The following is a 21,414-nucleotide window of genomic DNA, read 5'->3' on the forward strand; positions in this document are numbered from 1 at the left end:
AGGAAGCATACATATGGGCGGATCATGGAAAGGGTGTAGGCATGTCTCCAACATATAAGTTATAGCTTTGCATGGTGCACATAGGTGCATCCATTTATGCCTGCCATTGACCTGGCTTAATAGGCATGCCTATATGTAAGCACGCCAGTTCAGGTTTATGCTAGTATTCTATAACAGCATCTTGACACACAGATGCAGAGCTGCCAAGTTATCCATTCCAGGAGGGAGACTTTTTAGCTGGTCCTAGTTTTAAACTTACATCCCAAAGCAGTGTAGCGTTTGTCAGCCATTATTCCATGCATTGAAATCAGTACTGCAGGTCCCATAATGCACCAGGATGAGGCTGAAAGATATCCAGAACCGGCCAAAAAGTCTTCCTCCTGGACTGGATAACTTGGCAGCTCTGCAGATGTCATTATAGATTTGGCACTCAGCACACGGCATTGGCACGCTTAACTGGATACACCAAGTTACAGAACAGTCCCCGTTCTCTTTTCCTGAAAGCAACATCATTGTGATTTCTAATTTGTACTTTAAGCACTGCAGAACATACTGGAGTTACAACCTCCTTTGAAATTCCAGACCCATAGATAAATATGACTATGAACTTTAGAATAAAGCTGAACAAGACCTTTTATGCATTTTGCTGAGGCTGCTTGAGAAAATATATTACAGGAAATTATGATTCAGCTTTTGGCTGCCATCTTCCCATACACCATCCTAGCTAAGAAATATTTTAGCAATGCAAAGATGTTGCTGATGTGATGCTGACTAAAAGAGCCTGATCGTATCACTGTTTCCCCATATATTATGACAGCCACAATTATCATAAAATTACAATTATATTAGAGATGCTGCTATCACAAAATTGAAATGGATTTTCTGATAGAAGTGTCAAGACTGGTTTTAGAATGGGAAAGTGGGAAAAGATAATACCCAGATTTATGCAGGATTTGCTATCATTTCTACTTGCAAAGACAATGGAGTAATGATTCCAATATCGTTTCACTGACTTATAAACCTATTTGAGTATAATTTAAGTGAGCTTTTACAGTCAGATGGTATTTATAATCAACAAAACAAACCTAACAACTTTGAACTTGATAGCTAAAACTGGGATGAATACTGCTTATGTGAACAAGATTCTGGTATGAATACAGTTAACATTCTCTAATTTCTTTTATTGAGGTAACTGTGCTTAATTTACACCATTAAGTTTGATCTCTGGTAGACCTAAATTGTTTATAAGCTTAAAGATGAATATAGCAAAGCATTTTGGGGTCCTTTTACTAAGGTGCACTAATGAATTTAGGGGCTCTTTTAATAAGCAGCGGTAAGCCCATCGCGGGCTTACTGCCTGGCAATACGGAACTACCGCCGGCCCAACGCAGGTACCGTGGTAGTTCCACCCCCGGCGGACGGCATTTCCAGAGCTAATGGAAATATTTGAAAAATATTTGTGCAGGGGGTTACCTGGGGGTAATGGTTACCACCAGGTCAGCATGGAGACCCTTATCGCCATCTCAATGGGTAGCGGTAAGAGCTCTCCCCTTCATGGCCACACTGTAAGTTCAATCATACCGCATGGCCATTTCATTTTTCAGCCTTTTTACCCAGTGTGGTAAAAACGGCCTCAGCACATGGCAAAAACGGCCCCCAATGCTAGCACAGGGCCCTTTCTACTACAGCTTAGTAAAAGGGCCCCTTAGCAAGCGCTAAATATTAAGAAGCCCATTTGATACCTATGGGCGTCTTAGCATTTAGCATGCATTAATCATTAGTGAGTGCTAAATTCCGTTAGTGCATTTTAGTAAAAGGACCCCTGTATTTGGTAAACATGTGCTTACCTGCATAAAATTGCTTCTATCGTCTCCATTTCAGTGCGGGTGTGCTGTGAAGTGCATGTGTACTTATACACTCATTAAAAAAATGAGCAGAGACAAGTTGAAGGACGCAAAGTAAGTGCAAAAATTGTTTTTTTTAAATCTTTCCCATGTGTGCCATGCATCTGCTCTTAATTGGAATGTACAGGCAAAAAAATATGTTTAGTTTACTATGTTGTTTGCAGTTTATTTTTTCATTTGTTTTTATACATGTTTGTTTTTTAGGGCAATTTTGTTAATTAATGTGTGATTGTGGCTGCAGCCCAAGCAAACAAAAATTGTTTATAAACCCATAATCACAACCCCCACTACCTAAGAGTATCACCCAACCTAGCCCCCCCCCCAACCCCCCTGGCACCGCTGCTCAACGTACTTCGAGTTTTCACTGTTTCAGAGTGGTATTATTACAAGGTATATCATTCCATATTCTGCACCTATACTTTGTGATTTTCAGTCGCAAGTGTTTGACCCCTGAGGCAGATGGTTGTTCCATCGAAACATAGCCCCGTGTAGGGTCACATACATATCTTCAACCCACCTTTGGCTGATGAGATTTCCTGGTCCACCCCTACTTTCCTGAACTAGACTTAATAGAAAAATAACTAAAAGTTGGTTTTGAAAATACCAATTTGGACATTTTTGTGAGAAAAACATCCAAATGCAGATTTATACCAGTTTTTGGATGTTTTTCTCTTTTGAAAATGAGTCCCCAAAAGTATAATACAAAGGATATAGGGAACTGACTGATGATTTAGAGCTATACTAAACCTTGGTACCAGTAAATATATTCATTGTTTATTGCACTAAGGACAGAATGCCATTGAAATGTACTATGCATAGGTGTTCATACTTGTCAGTCGTTATCCTTTTATGTGCAGCACACTTAATTGCAACCCTGCTGGCTGAAATAATAAAAGTTCTTTTGTGTTACCTTTGTGTCTCATTGGTTCACAGGTAAAAGGGTTGTATGCTCTAGCAGTGTATTCATTTCAGGAACAGCTCTCCTCAAAAGTCTAATCAGAAAAGGTGAATTCATCATTATACAGCACATACCCTTGGGTTGGGCTATATCAAAAAAATCAACTGTAAAGTACGAAAGGTGGAGACCGTAACTCTCTAAAACAGCAGGTAAGTTAATACACTGTTGATTCTCATAAACTAAACATGAAATGCAGGAAAATAATCTATTTTATTTCATTACAGAGAACCAGTTCAGTATAACTTGAATCTATACAGAAACTGAGAGAGAGGGTTCAGAAAATCCAAACTGACTAGGAGCCAGTCATATAAAATAAAACTTTATACAATATATCTAACATATTTGTGACTAAACTTGACTCCCCTTATTTTTCTCATTAGTCAGTTTGGGTGTGCTCTCAGTCATGCTTGTACTTGAAGCATCAGAAGAGCCATCATATTTGTACTCTTAAAATAGCTCAAGAAGGGGCCAAAGATCAAAACTCCAGCACTATTCTGAATAGCACCATAAAAATACCACCGGAACGCCCTAATGCCCAAAGCTAATGAGATGCAAATATAGGCACACTCATATCTTTGAGCATTAGGGAATTCAGTGGGAGGATTGTGCTTGGCTCATCCACAGTGGAGTTTACTGGTAAGCTCAGTTCATGTGCGCATGCACATGCGCCTGGTAAAACCTGAATATGAGGCACACATACGGCATCTTTTTTCTGCAGCCTAAATATAAGCATTTTTAATTTTGTTCTCTGGATGCTTATAATAGATGCAAGTAACAGATGCCAAAAGTGTGCTTTGGAATTTTTTTTTAAGCACGGTCGCTTTAAATTTAGATGCAGGACAAGAACTCCAATGTGTGCTTCACATTCAGGCCTGCTGTTTCTCAGAACCAGTGCTCAAGGGCCTGCATGGGCTTCCTTCTGCTTCCAAAGTAATAATAACTGGTAGATTTTGCTGAAAGAATCACGAAAGAAGCATGAGAATCATGGGAAATCCTCTCTTCCAACACCCTAATGCCTGCTCGGACCTGGCGTTATTTTATTCAGCGGTAAGGCACCTTTGTTTCAGGTGCTCTTTTCTGATCATTGGGGAGGAATACAAAATGACCTCATTTAAATGAACTTGACTACATTAGCATACTATCTGCGCTAAGGCCTGGTGTGCTCATTGTTTGATGCATTAGACCCCCTCTGATCATTCTGCACTGGTAAATGTGGGCGCTAATGGCCTCTAGTGCCCACGTTCACTTTTGATCATCAGCAGCTAATCCAAATATATTTATTTTTTTTATTTATTGCATTTGTATTCCACATTTTCCCACCTCTTTGCAGGCTCAATGTGGCTTGCAATACATCATGGATACTGGAAATAAGAAGAGAATAGGCATTTGGTGTTACAGAAGGATTTTGGGTTGCATGGTAATGGAATACATGATAGTGGTATAGCAGAAGACATTATAAGACATTTCTGGATATATGTGGAGAATTTTACATGTGTTGATCTTTGTGGTATATCTTGTCAAAGAGATGGGTCTTCAGTAGTTTGCGGAAGTTGGTCAGTTCATAGATCGCTTTTAGGTTGCGTGGCAACACGTTCCAGAGTTGCATGCTCATATAGGAAAAGGTAGATGCGTGCATTAATTTGTATTTTAGACCTTTACAGTTGGGAAAATGAAGATTAAGGAATGTGCGAGAAGATTATTTTGCATTTCTGGATGGTAGGTCTATTAGGTCTGACATTTAGGCTGGGCCATGGATGATTTTGTGAACTAGAAAAAAAAACCCCAATGTGGTTTATTTCAAATCAAGTGGAAGCTCACTATGATTATCTAAAATCAGAGCCTCCAAAATCTACAAGTAGATTTGAATTAGCTGAGAATTCCACCCACTGTCTATTCAAGCTAGAAATAAAATGCGACCAGTAATGAAACAGAGTGGTAATCAAGAAAGTTTATGCTACTTAGTAAATGTGTCTACACATGTCGGGGAAAAAAATGTAGCTTTCCTAAATCACAGTGCATAAACAATAATTAATGCCAGTCCTAACTTAATTATAACAACATAGATTTCTTGATACACATTAAGATTGCTGGTGCTCCTCATAGAAAAACAAAAGCTTAACATTTACAGATCAATGAAATCATGGTTTAGTACGTTTCAGCCAGGTATTTTTAAGGAAATGTATATATTTGAAATGCATGTATTTCAAATATGTTCACAAAACAAATGGTAATCCTATCATTCAAATGTTAATTTTGAGGTTAGTGTTTTTTTAATGATTTGGGGGCTTGTTTACTAATCCATTGTAAGCAGTTAGCATAAGCGATGGCACATAGTGGCCATTACTGTCAGCACACAATTAAGGCACATGCAAACTAGGCATGTGCCTTAAGCCTAAAAAAAGTATATGCTCATGATTAAATTTAGGTCAGGTGCCAATAATGCACTTAAGGCCCAATATTCAGCTGGCAACAATCAGCGTTTTGCTATCGCCAGTGTTATACCCTGAAATTCAATGCCGGGCTTTGTCTGGGCTTCAGCATTGAATTCCCGGGTATTCAGAGCAGGCAAAAGCATAGTTGGTTAAGTGCAATATTCAGAACTTAACTGACTATGAAGAACTGCATAACGGTAAGACTGAATTCTATGCAGTCCTATTTGTGCAGTTAAATTAGCTGGTTTAGTGCTGAAAATCGGCACTAACCAGCTAAGTGCCAACTCCGCCCCCAAAGAAACATTATATGTTGAATTTAGTATTCTTGTTGCAAGGATCTTCCTCTAGATATAATACTCATACTCTTTTTCCAATCTATAAGAATTTAAAATCAATCAAACATCTTACTTTGTCTATCCAGTATGAGCTGACCTCTGGAGCCAACTTCCAGTGTCCTTGAGGTCTTGTACCCATTATCTTCAAAGAACATTTTTATTCTGTAAGGCAGGTCTATCTAATTCTTAGCTTATGGTTTGTTAAGGTGGGTTTATTTAATGTTTAATATATGCTATTAGTCTGTTTGAATTATTTGTAGCTCCTGAACTGATTGGTCCAGCTCTTGATTACAGTAATCCATCCTTGAACTGAATAGGTATAGGTGGAATACAAGAAATTGTGCAACATAACTATCGGGGCATTTTCATCATAATGTTACATAACTATTGGGGCAATTTCAACAGCACTATCCAGTTAAGTGCCCCTAAAAATGTCCAGTTAGTCCCAAACATGCAATTTAAATGGCCAAGAGCCTCTTCTAACCGTTTAAATCATTTTGAATATCAGGCCCCTAGTTTATAGAATAGCAGTACTTAATGTGCACTATTGCATCCCTCTGAAAGCACCCCCCAGTCCCACTCCCTCAACTCTTCAATCAGCACCCCAGAAAGTAATCCTCTGTACTCACCCCACAATCACGCTGCCCTTCACAATAAAGCTTCCCCCAAGATCATTCTTTCCACAACAGCAACACCCTAAAGTTCAGCCCCCCCCCCCCCACCACCTCAACTCTCCCTCACTCTACTCAGCCCCTCTCCTGGGCTCACCCAAGGGCTTCCCTGGCAGTCTAGTGGATCAGGGTAGGAACAGTCACCCTCCTGTCCCACCCTGGAGCTGCTCTGGGTTCAAAACAAAGCTAAATTTAAAACTCTGTGTCTTACCTTCAAGACCCTTAAAAGAAAAGGGCCAGAGGATCTCCATCTACACACTGCTAAGGTCCTCCTAATAAATATCCTTAAATATATTCTTTCCAAAGGACATGACTCGATGTGATGCCCGCCAATGAGCCTTCTCCAGAATAACCCCCACACTCTGGAATGCATACCATGAAAAGTGTCACTCAACACAAAACTTTCTCATTCAAGAAGCAGGTGAAATCTTGGCTCTTCTCCCAAGCCTTTAATGGAAGAAACAACTAGCTGGTCACACACACACAAGGACTGCAGCAGGATTTGCCTACCACTTCCACCCTAACCGAGATCATATTCATGCACCTTTCTGATTCCACATACATAAATTAGTCCTCTAACTCCTGTTGCCTTATCTTATGACTTCACCTTATGCTGTCTATTAAGATGTTTTATTATGTATTGTGTTGATACTGTGCCATAAAATGTACTGTTATTTGAATACATTTTTCATTTGAAATTGTATATTGTCTATGTACAGACTGATCTTGTTGTACACCACCTTGGGTGAATTTCTTCAAAAAGGCGGTAAATAAATCCTTATTTCAAATAAAATAAAATAACACCTATAACTCCTTAGGAGTAGTTTCACAGTACTACTGCAAGGGATCATCCTGCCATATAAGAGAAATGTTTTTTTTTTTTTTTTTTTTGTAAGTAAAACAAAAATAACGGAGATAAGGGGGAGGGGGCGCTAGAGGACCTCAAACTGAATGGCAGCATGATCAAGGAGCAACTTGACAAGGATTTCTAAAGCAAAGGGGGTTTTAACGCTAATTGTGTCAATCTTTATTTCAAAATATCTTCAAGACAGCTGGAATATGTCATCCTTGAAACTGTATAAACAAGATCAAAATGTGATCATTCCTGCTGGCACAAAAAAGTCATAATAAGATCGGCTGTCTCCTGAGAAATTGGTGCCAAACAAGTCTGCCACCAGAACCACATCAGAGGCCTTAATGAAACAATTTAAGAGACTTAACGAAAAAAGCACTTTGGTACAACATGTGGGCTCAAAGCAAACTTAGCCTCACTTATCACTTCGGTGGCTGAATTTCAATCTAGGCTCTCAAGTGGAGACCCATGTAGAACAAATGATATTGGAACTCTAAAATTTCCAAACCTCAACTGCTAGAACAACAGCTAGAAGACTTAGCCAACAGCAGCAGAAGAAATTACATATGCATTTGGGGGCTCAAGGAGGATGCTGATGACCCGGACTTACTCAAATTCCTCTCCTCATTGCTTCCTTCAATAAAAACCTATTGCTGGATCAACTGCTGGAATTTGACTAAGCTCATCGTTCCCCTGGAAAATTGAAATCTAACATGAAGACTCCCTGCCCGATTATTGTGAAGCTTCTCTCAAGCATTACTATTATATCAACAGCTAGATCAATCCCTTCAGTTATCCATGATGTTCACAAGATCCTAATAGTGCTGGATTTATCAAAATCTACAGCTGCCAAAAGAAAGCAGTTTCTCCAGCTCTACTCACTTCAAAGACCTCGGAGCATGATATGGTTTACAATATTCTTTGAGGATGAAAATTAGACTGCATAACTCCACATAATCGTTTCACTTCCCAGAGGCCTTACAATTATTTTTAGATCAGCGTGCCTCATCTGGTATGGCTAATTAACTGTTCTTGATAGTGTCTGCACAATCTTATTGCAGGTGTAAATTTGTTATAGGTTTTTTTTTCCCCTGGGGAAATCTGTTCGTCTAGAAGCTGAAGTCTGATTTCCTACACCCCCATCTTGTTATTGTATACATAAGGTTAAACCCTAGTAGGCTCTATTTACCATTATGCTTAAAGTTTTGTATTCTAATGTCTTTATTTTTTTTTAGTGTTATTAGGTATAAAATCTTGTACTTAGTCTTTTTGATAACAATGGATCTCATGCTGAGGCTCAGTAATCAAGAAATAAGCATTAGATGATTAATTGCATATGGTTTTCATAAAGCTTTCAATATGACAAATTCTCAATTGAAAGGTATTAAACTAGTCTCCTGGAATGTCCATGGTCTTAGGCATCTGATAAAAAAGAAAAACACAATGTTGGCACGTAAGAAATTATATGCAAATATTATCTTTTGTTAAGAAACCCATCTCCCTGATGTAAAATCTTTCTCCAAAGGCTTTAAATGGATTGGTGAATCTTACTCCTTCCCAGTTATGGACAAAAAAAATGGGGTCACCATATGGTTTCATAAAGATTTGAATATTCAGATAAAACAAGGAGTTAAAAATACAGAATACAGATGGATTCCTTTAAAGACAGTAATGTATAATAGTGAATTTATTTTACTGAATGTTATGCCCATAATTAGGACAACCCTTTCTTTTTTTCCACTCTGTCACAACATATTGCTGATTGTGTGATCCACTCCCCTTAATTATAGCAGGTGATTTTAATTTACCCTTAGACATTTGGCTGGATAGACAATCTAGAGCTAATTTTCACATAGATCAGTAACATTTAACAGACACCTGGAAACAATTCCACCCAGATTCGAAAGAATATACCTTTTTCTCAGCTCCTCACTGCAGCTACTCCAGAATTTATTATTTCTTAATCTCAATCTTTTAGAATATACTAAGCATGCATATACAGAACCCATCACACTCTCTGACCATGCAACTACTATAATTGAAATTCAGATTCACTCTGAATCTCCTTCCAGAAAGCCTTTATGGAGATTAAACTCACAAATAATGAATATCACAAAAGAATACAGGAGTTTATCTCCAATTTTTTCAACTGGAACTTTACAGATTACATGAGTCCAATCACAATCTGTGAGTGAGCCTTTTAAAACTTCAGTTAGATGTGAGTTTATTTCTATTGCAGCCCACAAACCTAGGAAGGAAACAAAAAAAATTGAATGAATTGAAACATTCAATTAAAAATCTGGAGGGTCAATATGCTCAATCACAAGATCCTAATATTTTAAATTCAATATACAAATATGAGTACAATAAAATTTGGAGCGTAAAGGCTGGCCATGAAATCTTCCAGCATAAAAGACCCTCTGTGTACAACAAAATAAATGTAGTAAGGATCTAGCTAATTACTTAAAATGGAAGAGTTTCAAAACTCAAATGCCCCTATTAATTCGTAACAATTAATCTCTAACCAAAACTAATGATATCTTGAAAGCTTTTCATGACTTTTATACTGACTTATACAAATTGGAATCCTCATACAGCACAGCTGAATTGGAGTTCTTCCTTAAAAAATCTTCCAGTTCTAATGTGTTCAGAACAGGAAGTTTACACTTTACAATCTCCAGTAACGGATCAACAGATTTTAGAAGTAATGTCTCAACTCAAAAAAGGAAAAGCGTCTGGCCCAGATGGCCTCATTAGTTAATTTTATAAATTATTCAAAGTGGATTTACTGACTCATTTGAAAACTTTGTTTATGGAACTCAAACACAAAGTTTCTAATAAATTTGTGGAAGCATTTATCACTATACACTCGAAGCCTAATAAAGACTCCACCGTAATATCCAACTATAGGCCGATTTTACCAAAAAATCATTGGCTTAGTAATTCATCCCAACCAAGTGAGCTTCATGCCCAACAGAATTATATCCGATAATGCTAGATGTTTCCATCAGATTTCCATCCTGTCAAAGTGCTTACCACATCCTGTAATTGCTATGCCGAGAAGGCCTTCAACAGGGTGGAATGGAAATTCTTATTCACAGTCCTACAATGGTTTGAAGCACCCTGTTCATATATCAACAAACTGAGTAAACAGATAAGTGTGATTACATTTTTTTATGCTGAATTGTCATTCTGGTTTTGTTTTTAGAAAATTAAAAAGAGAAAGAGAAAAAATAATGAGCACATAAAAAAAGAAAAAGGAAAAAGAAAAAGAAAAAGCCAAAACGATTGAGGAAGGAGGGTTTTTTTTAGTCTATGATTATTTCAGTCACATATGGCATTCAATGACATTTAGACCACCCCAGGACGGCATATCCCTGTGATGTTTTTTTCAAGGTGGGAGGGGGTTAGTCACCACTGGGGGAGTCAGTCTATGATTATTTCAGTCACATATGGCATTCAATGACATTTAGACCACCCCAGGACGGCATATCCCTGTGATGTTTTTTTCAAGGTGGGAGGGGGTTAGTCACCACTGGGGGAGTCAGGGGAGGTCATTCCCGATTCCCTCCGGTGGTCATCTGGTCAGTTTGGGCACCTTTTTGAGGCTTGGTTGTAAGAAAAAATGGACCAAGTAAAGTCAGCCAAGTGCTCGTCAGGGACGCCCTTCTTTTTTCCAAGAATGCTCGAGGATGCCCATCTGTTAGGCATGCCCCAGTCCCGCCTTCGCTACGCCTCCAACACGCCCCTGTGAACTCTGGTCATCCCTGCGACAGGAAGCAGTTGGGGACACCCAAAATCGGCTTTCCATTATGCCGATTTGGGCGACCCTGAGAGAAGGACGTCCATCTCCCGATTTGTGTTGAAAAATGGGCGCCCTTCTCTTTCGAAAATAAGCCTGATAGTGTCTTGTGGATTCAAGTTGCACTAACCTGGGGACAGGAAGACATAGACGATGGTCATTTATAGATTGAAGAAATCTAATTGGGGAGTAAGAAATAGTGAGGATAGATGTATAAAGGGGAAGTCTCAATCTAAGGAGGTCTTTTACTAAGCCGTGGTAGTGTTTTAATGCTTAGCATGAGCTAAACGCTAGATATGCCCATAGGAATACATAGAGGGGCATAATCGAACGTCCATCTCCATGGGCGTCTATGTAGGAAAACCGGTACGTGAAGAAGTGGGACAGACCGTATTTTCGAAAAAAATGGGCATCCATCTTTTGTTTTGAAAATACGGTTTGGATGGACCAAATGCCATGGATTTGGTCCTTTCTGAGCTGGGCGGGGTTTTTTTTTTTTGCGATAATGGAAAATAAAAACGTCCAGCTCAGAAACGTCCTAATCCAAGCCATTTGGTCGTGGGAGGGACAAATGTACAATACTGCCATAGCTATTAGGGTTGAAGGGGGCAACTACATGTGGGTACAGTGGGTTTCAGAGGCCTCCCATTTACCACCACATGTTACAGGTGTGGGGGGGATGGGCCTGGGTCTGCCTGCCTGCCTGAAGTGCACTGCAGTACCCACTAAAAAAGTGCTCCAGGGACAGGACTTGCTGCTGCTATATAACCTTGGCACACCAGTTAACACCTGAAGACTAATCTCGCTGAAAACATGCTTTATTTGAATAAGCACCTTTACTCACAGTTAACTGCAGATCAGAGGTTATGCCCCACTGGCAACGAGTCTCCCTGGTACTGAGATTAGCAGTAGGTCCGAGCTGGCAGAATGGTGTACAATGCCCTCTTTCAGCAACATTCAAGGTAAGAACTAAGTGCTATAACGTGGCTAACACATGAACAGGATCTAAAACTGGCTTACAAAAATGGCCACTACCTCATGGACTACCGGAAACAAAACAGGGCACACTCTGACCCAGTAAGCAGAGGGAAAAGCACCATGGGAGTAGAACCTACCAACTACCAACATCATGAGCATTTAACACAAGCTAGTGGAATCACGGAGCCCAATACCCTACACCCACCACAATGTATTGCTGATGTGACTCTGCAGTGCCCTTAACAGAAAAGGTGTCACACTCACCCGAGACCCACATCAGAACCAGGGAAAGGCTGTCACAGGATAGAACACATTCTGCTGTCATGGAGGTGGGTACGGAATTTGAGGCTGGCATACAGGCTGGGAAAAAAGTTTGTAAAGTGTTTTTTTTTTTTTTGGTGGGAGGGGGTTAGTGACCACTGGGGGAGTCAGGGCAGGTGATCCCCGATTCCCTCCAGTGGTCATCTGGTCAGTTGGGGCACTTTTTTGGGACTTGTTCGTGAAAAAAAAAGGGTCCAAAAAAAGTGACCCAAAATCGCGGTAAAAACGCCTTTTTTTCGATTATCAGCTAAAGACGCCCATCTCTCCTCGGCCGATAACCACGCCCCAGTCCCGCCTTCGCCATGCCTCCGACACACCCCCATCAACTTTATTCATTCATGCGACAGAGTGCAGTTGAAGACACCCAAAATCGGCTTTCGATTATACCGATTTGGGCGCCCGCGAGAGAAAGAGGTCCATCTCCCGATTTAGGTCGGAATATGGGCGTTTTTCTCTTTCGATTATAAGGTGGATGGGCATCTCTAACATTTAACATATGCTAATCATAAGCATGTGCTAAAAATACTACCATGACTTAGTAAAAGACCCCCTAAAGGCCTTAAAGGCAAGTGTGAGCATTTTGAAAATTATCCATTTTTCAACTGGGAGCCAGTGGTACTTGACAAATAGAGGAGAAACGTGATCAAATATTTGGAAGTGACATAGCAGTTTAATAGCTGTGTTCTAAAGTGATTGAAATTTTTTGAGATTAAGCAGCCCAGATAGGCTATTTTATGGTAGTCCATTCTAGTAGTCCATCCTGGTCCATTTCTAATCTCCTTTGCCCACTTAGGTCATTATTTTATCCACATGTAAATACTGCATTCATATGTAAATAGCTATTTCAGGAAGCTGCCATTTGCCTGTGGAAATCCACACTATGCCGAGATTAAAGAGAGGGAGCACTTATTGTCACCCATTGAGGTTGCGGTAAGGGCTCCAGCGGTAACCCGGCAGTAACTGGGCAGTGCACGGCGATGCCAGATTACTACCAGGTTAGCTCAGCGCTATAAAAAAATGTGTCCAGTGTGCCGGGAAAGGTGCACGTTTGAGATGAAACTACCATGAGTGGCCACATTGGACCAGCGGTAGTTCTGAGTTAGCGTGTGGTAAACCCACGTTGGTTTTACCGTCGCTTTGAAAAAGGGCCCCTGAATTAGTTTTGTCTTTTCTATTACCTTGTGTTATTATGGTATCAAATCCACTCCTCTTTTCTAATGCCTATATTCTTATTTCATTGACAATAAAAGAATCTTCTAAATTGCTTTTCTGTTCAAAACTCTAAGACAGAATTTTACTATATCATGACAAATTTATAGCTGAGAAAATACAGAACTTAGGGCTATCCATCCTTCTTTCTTTCCTACAATAAAATAATTTTTTACTTTGGGCATTGTTTGCAAGAGCATTTTGAAAGAAAGTAAAACTTCAAAGAAAAAAGGAATAAAGAAATGTACAGATTAACACTAGAGCAAACAATATTTTTTTTTCTTACCTAGAATGACCAGTGAGGTTATTTTAACCCTAATTTAAAATTGATTCTAATAAAAAAAATAGGAGATGTAACGTACTGAAAAGAATTAAAAACAAATATGGTTTTTAGAAATTAAAAAAAAGAACCAGTGCTCATTCATTATATCTGATTGATAAATTATTTTTCAATTATGGAAATTTGGGAAAATAAAATATGGAAATGTAAACAAATGAACATTAACCCCCCCCCCCCCCTTCCCAAAAACACATGCCCTACTTTACTCAGTAGTTGTGACCGGTTAACCTTGAGCTTGCTCCAATTCAGTGAGGTGGTTCAGAGTTACTAACCGCATACACTTGACCTAAATCAAGTGCAGGAAATGAAATAAATTACAGGATTTTCCAGAATGAGCCAGACACCAGATATGTTTTGAGAAAAAGAAGTGTATTCCTTTTTAGTCAAAAGTTTGAGTTGTAAAATATAACAGAAGGATTTCACACATGAAACAGTGTTACCATTTAATCAAACTATTTTTCAGGCAACCTTTGGAGAACCAACTTTATGAAGACATGCAGGCTTATTTTCGAAAGAGAAGGGCGCCCATCTTTCGACACAAATCACAAGATGGGCGTCCTTCTCACAGGGTCGCCAAAATCGGCATAATCGAAAGTCTATTTTGGGCATCCTCAACTGCTTTCAGTTATGCGGTTGACCAAAGTTCACAGGGGCATGTCGGCGGTGTAGCGAAGACGGGACTGGGGCGTGCCTAACACATGGGCGTCCTCGACTGATCAGGGCCGGTCTTAGGGCGAGGCGACCGAGGCGGCCGCATAGGGCCCCGCGCGGCGCGCCTTGGGTCGCCCCGCCCGCCGCTCTCCCCCCCCCGACGATCGATTGCTGCCTTTTCTGTAACAAAAATTGAGAAGCGCCGAGTAGCAGGCAGCGCCTCGCGTCTGCCCTGCTAGTAAAAATCTCCTGCACATCGTTGGGCCTGCCTTCCCGCATTAAGTCCCGCCCTCCTCTGAGGTAATAGGCTATTACCTCAGAGGAGGGCGGGACTTAATGCGGGAAGGCCGGCCCAACGATGTGCAGGAGATTTTTACTAGCAGGGCAGATGCGAGGCGCTGCCTGCTACTCGGCGCTTCTCAATTTTTTTTTTAAGTTAGTGGGTGCAGCAGAAGAACAAAGTTGGTAGGGGGACTCAGATGGGAGAAGGGTGTGGGATGGGGGTTCTCAGTTGGGGGTGGAGGTAAGGTGGACTCAGATAGGAGAAGGGTGTGGGATGGGGGTTCTCAGTTGGGGGGAGAGGGGTAAGGGGGACTCAGATGGGAGAAGGGTGTGGGATGGGGGTTCTCAGTTGGGGGGAGGAGGTAAGGGGGACTCAGATGGGAGAAGTGTGGGATGGGGGTTCTCAGTTGGGGGAAGGGGGTAAGGGGTAAGGGGGACTCAGATGGGAGAAGGGTGTGGGATGGGGGTTTTCAGATGGGGGAGGGGGTAAGGGGAACTCAGATGGGAGAAGGGTGTGGGATGGGGGTTCTCAGATGGGGGGGAGGGGTAAGGGGGACTCAGATGGGAGAAGGTTGCAGGGTGGGGGTTCTCAGATGGGGGGGTAAGGGGGACTCAGATGGGAGAAGGGTGTGGGATGGGGGTTCTCAGATGGGAGAAGGGGGCTGGAACTGGGGTTTGAGAAGGGGCCATATGGGAAATGGGGGCCATGCATGGGGCTGGTGGGAAAATGGGGCATGTGTGGGTCAGGTGGGAGAATGGTTCTGGGGCTGAAAAGGGGGGCTCTAATACAAGGCATGTGGATGAAGGGGGCTGAAACTGGGGGCTGAAAAGGAGGGTAGGTGGGATAAGGGGGCTAGTACTGGGACTGGAGGCTGAAAAGGGGCAGGGGCTGAAACTGTGGGTACTGGGGGCTGAAAAGGAGATAGGGAGAAGTGGCTGGGGCTGAAGCTTAGGACTGGTGAGAGAAAAGGGTTGGGGACTGGGGTTGAAACTGGGGGCTGAAAAGGGATTGAAGGGGCATGTCAGGGGGACCAGTGCACTACAAATGCTGGCTACTCCCACAACCAAAGGGCTTGGGTTTGTTTGTTTCTGAGATGGGCGTCCTCGGTTTCCATTATCCTCGAAAATCGGGGACGACCATCTCTAAGGACGACCATCTCTAAGGTTGACCTAAATTTTGTGATTTGGGCGTCCCTGACCTTATTCTCGAAACGAAAGATGGGTGCTCATCTTGTTTTGATAATACGGGTTTCCCCATCCCTTCGCCGGGACGTCCTGCGAGGATGCCCTCAGGAAAACTTGGGCGCCCCTTTCGATTATGCCCCTCCACATTGTCTACCTCAAAACACTTTCCATCAGATAAGTACCATACACAGGGCTCCTTTTAGTAAGCGGCAGTAAGCGCAATGCAGGCAAAAAGAGGCCTTGGTGCGCATGTAAAACACGCACCAATGCTAGCGCTGGTCCCCTTTTGCTACAGCTTGGTAAAAGGGGCCCTCAATCAGATATGATATTTTATGTAATTGCACTGGATATTGAACTTACTTTTCTCTTTCCAAAGAAATGATTCTTTGTGATATTTTTATTTTGCAGGTCACCCCAACACCGTCACCCCAACACCCCCCTATGGGAATCAGATTTCAACAGGGGTACAGAAGTAAAAATCAAAAACGTTTCTACAATGAGACTCATTCTATAAATTTCACACAGACACAGCATTTCTGAACTTTTCTGCTAGACTTCCCACACACAGGTTTCTTGCAGGCTCCATAAACTTCCATGGTTTTATTTTCATTGCACATCACAATCTGGCACCTGCTTTATTAGCGAATCCTCCTAGTCTCTTCTTGGTTGTACTGTCTCATGGAATTCTGATGCTGTTGAAGCTCCAAAGCTAACTGAAGGATAAACTCTTGTTGACTATCTTCTTGCCAGTAACAATATTGTACAACACTTTCTGAAAGACCGTCAAATTGTTCTCTGCTGTTAATATCCAAAAATACTTTGGTTAGGCATATATTCCTCATTGCTCTTGGAATCTGATCCAGTGCTATTCATTCCTTCTCCAATTCTTCTTCATCCAAATCTTGAAAGTTAGTTTAGAATTCTCTTCAGCAACTAAATTATCCATGGGCCTTCCTTCCAACCAGCCCTCCCTATTGGGCTTTTTGATAACTGGGATTAATCATCATTCCCTTATCAGCATTTAAACTAGATACAAGGGCCTTCCTTTCACTCAGCCCACTCCAAATATGCTATTTTATTATGAAGATATTCCTTGAAATTTTGTTCCCCCAAAAACCATAATTCCCACATTAGTTCCATTCTTTTTTTATCTCATCACACAGCAGAGTAAATGTACAAATTGTTCTGGGGACTCACCATGAATCCAGGACTTACTTTTGGGTTTCCACTTCCCACTCCTGAGGATTCCTACTTCCCCTTTGCAATAGTTCTTACGTTCTTGCCCTTGTATACCAGACTGGTTTTCAGACTCAGGAATTTCTGATCCCATGTCTCAGGTTCTGAGCATTCCTGCCTGCAACCTAGTGGAGCACCACCCTCACCTGTGTGCCTCTAAGCTGAGGGACCCTTGTTACCCAGAGAATATAGTCCCCTTTCCCGGTCTCCATCTCTTACTATGGAGAGCTTCCTTCCCCACTCCTTGCCTGGCTGCTATTAGGGTTGAGCCTCCCCCTATCTTCTAACTATGGAGTTCTACTCTTCATCTGGGTGTGGCATAGAAGACTCTGGCCCTTGGCTCTCAGGCTCCTCCCCTTAATTCTCTTTGTCCTCCTATCTGCTATAAAACTAAACCCTTTCTTTCTTTTCCCTTTTTTTCTCTCCCAGGAGGCATTACTAATAAGCCTAGCTGGAGGCATGATGACTCATCAGTTTCCTACAGTTGTACTTAGCACAGCTACCCTGTCTGTAGGTCACCTGGCCTTCTTGGAATTGTAGCACAAATCCACTTAAGAGATCCCCCAAGATATGGTTTTGCAGATTATAAATTTTGAGTGGTGTCATGACTGTGATCGTGACTCCACTTTTAGTCTCACCTTGTTTTCCGGTGGTCAGCTTTAGAGGTGGCTCCAGTCTGCTCTTTTCTTTGCATTGTTGCCTCTGCTACCACTTCCTGTGTGATCCAAGCTTCACTCTGGTGTTCAGTGTGTTTCAAGCCACTTTCGTGTAGTCAAGACATCATCAGTGAAGGCCCTCATAAGGAAGGTGAGGACATTCATTCAGGGCCCTTACAAAGCCAAAGGTCTCCAGGTTTGTCGGTGTGCTTGTGTAGCACTTCTGCCCTGTTTCTTAGTTGGTGTGCTTGTATAGCACTTCTGTCTTGTTTCCTAGTTAGTGTGCCTGTGTGGCACTTCTGCCTTGGTTCTTATCTGTCTGTCTGTCTTGCCTAGAGTTCTGCCTAGTCTGCCTTGCCTAGAGCTCTGCCTTATCTTCCTGCCTAGAGCTCTGCCTAGTCTGCCTTGCCTAGAGTTCTGCCTAGTCTCTTTTGCCTTCTGCCATTGTGCTTGGGTTCCAGTTCAGCCTTGTGGCCCATATGAGAGGGCTCTGTGTGCATGGGTTCCAGTTCGGCTTTGCGGCCCGTTTGAGTGTTTTCTCTTCTGGCTTTGCTTAGTTCTGTCGCTGTGTTCCCTGCCTAGTCAAGTGCTGTTTCTTATACTGCCTGTGTGCTCTGTACACTTCTGGTCTGTTTCTGCCTGTGTGCTTATTGCACTTCTAGTCTGCTCCAGTCCTGCTTGTTCAGTCCAGTCCTGGTTGGAGAGTTTGCCTGCTGCTGCTGTTCATCGACAGCAGCCCAAGAACTCACATTATCCCTGAGTCTGTGACAGTTTGCTGAGACCCTGAGACTGTGACAAATGGGCTCATGTTCCAAATGATAAACTTTTATTGCTTAACAATATGAGTAAATTAGTGGTGAAACACAATTATTTTGAGTTTGAGGATAAGTATTACCTTCAAACTAAAGGTGTAGTGATGGGGGCAACTGTTGCTCCCTCCATCGCTTGCCTATATATGACTCGATTTGAAGAATTATTTGTATATGGATGTCAGTTTGATTCACTTCTGATTTCATGGAAGAGATTTATTGATGATGTCATAATGATTTGGAGAGGTTCAGAGGAGCAACTTAGGGAATTTGTTATCTATATTAATAATGTGGATCAGAATATTCAATTCACTGTCCAATGGGATAGGAAGAAGATACATTTTTGTGGATATTACTATTTTTTGAATGATCGGGGTGAGTTCAATACCTCCATATTTCATAAATCCACAGATAGAAATATGGTGTTACATTATGCCAGTTATCATCCCAAACAGTTGTGGGACAGTGTTCTTATTGGTCAATTCCTCCAGCTGAAATGTTTGTGTTCCACTATAGAACAATTTAAGGCACAGGCTAATGTTATGTTTTATAGATTTTGTCAGCACAGGGCTGCATAGCTTCGGCACACCACCATGAGGTGAGATGAATCCTTGCCTAAACAACTTGATAGTTGTTATGATTTAAGAAGTGTATGTGGAGTAGCAAGGTGCAACAATTTTTACATTTTGTGGGTTGTATTTAAGAGGAGGGATAGTGTATTATTGGGGGACAATTTGATGTCTTGCATATGTTTTTACAGCGTTCCTTTTGATAAAGCTTGAAGCGAAACTCAGCCAGAGTCAAGGTAACATGCTGGATTTGTATACTTGAACCATTAAGTTTCTTCAGCGATTCACATTGAATCCTGAATGATTACAGCATTTTTGAAAACTATGGAAGCTGGATTTAACTGGTTTTATTTTTGTGCTCATGTTCTCAAATGATTTCAGTATGTTCAGTGATTTTGCCATTAAGGTGAGATTTTTTTGGAAGAGCACCGAACACCAGCAATAATGTTTTACAGTTTGACTGGATCATTGATATTCTTCACTGGACAGCTGTTTGATTTTCAACAAGTCCTGGGTTCTCATTAAGTATATGACATTGAGAACTTCAGGGTGAAGAAATGTTTAGAGCTGATTTATTGATACAGATTGTAGTTCATTATTGGACATATTTGTGGACATTATTCCAGCTTTCTGTACACATGGTTCATATACTGTATATGTGGGAATTATTAGTGTATATTACTACTACTACTACTATTTAGCATTTCTACAGCGCTACAAGGCGTATGCAGTGCTGCACAAACATAGAAGAAAGACAGTCCCTGCTCAAAGAGCTTACAATCTAATATAGTATTATTTTATAATAAATATTTGCATGACATCTGTTTGTTCCTTGCAGCATTTCCTTTTTTTTTTCTTGTTTCGTATTTATTATGAATATTGTATTTACATTATATGTCATACATAATTTAATTATTGCATATTTAGTATCCTGTGACATTTTGGGATTTTAGTTTAAAATGCCCCAGTACTCATCAGGAAAGCAGAAAGTCTCAAAATAACAAAGGTCTCAACATAAACAAAGCCTGGAAACCACTCATACAGAAGGAAAATCTAAAATCAAAAAATCAATGCTCAAGATCAACAACTTCATCCGCTCTTCAAATCTCAAATTATTCAGTGACCTACAGTTTCAACACCACTTTTTCAAATTGAATAGATAAAGATGGACATCCCTCCTATTCCTCTGGAGGTGCTAAATCTATTAGACAGAGGTCAGTGACTTTTCCCATATCAAACTATCCAGATTGAGAAGTATTATAAAACATAGTCCCACACACAGTCTACACTATCAGGCTTATTTTCAAAAGAGAAGGGCGCCCATCTTCTGACACAAATCGGGAGATGGGCATCCTTCTCTCAGGGTCGCCCAAATCGGCATAATCGAAAGCCGATTTTGGGCACCCTCAGTAGCTTCCCGTCAGGGGACGACCAAAGTTCATGGGGGCGTGTCGGCACTGTAGCGAAGGCGGGACTGGGGCGTGATTAAGAGATGGGTGTCCTCAGCCGATAATGGAAAAAAGAAGGGAGTCCCTGACAAGCACTTGGCCGACTTTACTTGGTCCATTTTTTCTTGCGACCAAGCCTCAAAAAGGTGCCCAAACTAACCAGATGACCACCGGAGGGAATCAGGGATGACCTCCCCTTACTCCCTCAGTGGTAACCAACCCCCTCCCACCCTAAAAAAAAACTTTAAAAATTATTTTTGCCAGCCTCAAATGTCATACCCAGCTCCATGACAGCAGTATGCAAGTCCCTGGAGCAGTTTTAGTGGGTGAAGTGCACTTCAGGCAGGCGGACCCAGGCCTACCCCCCCCCCCCCACTTGTTACACTTGTGGTGGTAAATGGAAGCCCTCCAAAACTGACCCGAAACCCACTGTACCCACATGTAGGTGCCCCCCTTCAACCATATGGGCTATGGTAGTGGTATAGAGTTGTGGAGAGTGGTTTTTTTTTTTTTTTGGGGGGGGGGGGGTTGGGGCGCTCAGCACCCAAGGTAAAGGAGCTATACACCTTGGAGCAATTTATGAAGTCCACTGCAGTACCCCCTAGGGTGCCCGGTTGGTGTCCTTGCATGTGAGGGGGACCAGTGCACTACGAATTCTGGCTCCTCCCACGACCAAAGGCTTGAATTTGGTTGTTTTTGAGATGGGCATCCTTGGTTTCCATTATGGCCAAAAATCGGGGACGGCCATCTCTAAGGATGACCATCTCAACATTTA

This window comes from Microcaecilia unicolor, chromosome 1 (assembly GCF_901765095.1).
Source record: "Microcaecilia unicolor chromosome 1, aMicUni1.1, whole genome shotgun sequence".
Classification (NCBI taxonomy): Eukaryota; Metazoa; Chordata; class Amphibia; order Gymnophiona; family Siphonopidae; genus Microcaecilia; species Microcaecilia unicolor.